Here is a 1,246-nt window from a genome sequence, read left to right as displayed (position 1 = left end):
TTGCGATGGTCACGCGCCCAATGACTTCGCACGGAGGGAGGGGAACGGGGCTTTGGCGGCTGCGCTTTTTGCATGTTGTGGTTTCGGTGGCGGGGTGGGGCGTGGCGGGGCGTCGATCGGCGCTGATTTACCACACCACACACAAGGGCCGCGCCACAAGAACGTGACGAGTCGAGATGGCAAGAAGAACGGGACGGTATATAAGACTATATGGCGGGAGAGAGAGAGGGGGGGGGGATACAAAGATATTGACAAAGAAGAGAGGCGAGCGGGCGGGAGGAAGGGAGAGACACGTAGGAGAGCAGAGGGAGAGACGAGGCAGGGGAGAGGGAGAGAGAGAGGCATTGGTGGAGAGATTCCAACGCAAATCGGCCCTTTGTGTTTGCCTCCAGCGGCAAAGCAATGACCGCGAAACTTGTCCGTTTTATTTTTCGTTTATTACAGAGCGGCGGCGAGCGCTTGGTTTTGTTTTCTGGAGGGAGAGAGAGAGAGGAAGGAGGAGTAGGAGAGAAACGTGGAGAGGGGGGGAGGGGGGCGGCGGACGGGTAGAGAAGGAGAGAAACGAAGGTGCGCGCGGGAGGGTGCCGTGTTCTCGCCGGAGCGAAGGGCCGACCGACCCGAAGGGCCCTCCTCGGGATCTGGTTGAAGTCTCGTACACTACGACAAGTCGAGCATGCGGCTGCGGCTACGCAGTGTACAATATCACGGAACAAGAGCGATGATTTTCTGGGCGCGCAACTATGGGTTTCCCTTTGCTGCCAAAACGCCGCTGTTGGGAACAACGTTCATTGGGTGAGCGATGAAAAGCTTCTTATATCCCATCAAAGGCGCCCCTTTCAGCTCTGCTAGTCTTTGCCGTACGTAGGAGGCGAAGGCGAATAAGAGAGTCCTTGTTGTTTGGGAAAAAAGTAACGTCCGTACCTGACAAGATTGAGAGAGGGTTTTTGGTCTTTGCATCGGAATCAAAATTCTTGCAAGACCCGTCGAGAGTAGTAGCTCTCTGCCGCCCGAGCCGGCGGAGGGGCGGTCAGGGCGAGGAGTAGCTTGGAAGTAGCTCTCTAACAAGAGCCCCCCCCCCCACCACCACCACCACCAATCGCGTCGCTACCGGGACCTAACCCTGTTTGAAGTTGAAGTTGGTGCACCACTCGGAGTGTGGGCGGCGGGAGCGGCCGCATCGCACGGAACGCTCTAGCGGAGAGCGGCACGCAAACAGCAGGGTGTGGTGGTTTCCATTCAAACGCCC

General features: G+C 57.8%; 1 protein-coding gene across 1 annotated transcript in view; it reads left to right on the top strand.

Annotated features, from left to right (window-relative positions):
* Positions 1 to 1,246, top strand: part of LOC127749177 (actin-binding protein WASF1-like) — a 62,798-nt gene that overhangs the window by 46,760 nt on the left and 14,792 nt on the right. The gene's annotated exons all lie outside the window — the stretch shown is intronic.

The sequence above is a fragment of the Frankliniella occidentalis genome, unplaced genomic scaffold (genome assembly GCF_000697945.3).
Source record: "Frankliniella occidentalis isolate FOCC.00 unplaced genomic scaffold, Focc_3.1 Scaffold37, whole genome shotgun sequence".
NCBI lineage: Eukaryota > Metazoa > Arthropoda > Insecta > Thysanoptera > Thripidae > Frankliniella > Frankliniella occidentalis.
The sequence above is the reverse complement of the archived record's forward strand: the minus strand, read 5'-3'. Positions and strand labels throughout refer to the sequence as shown.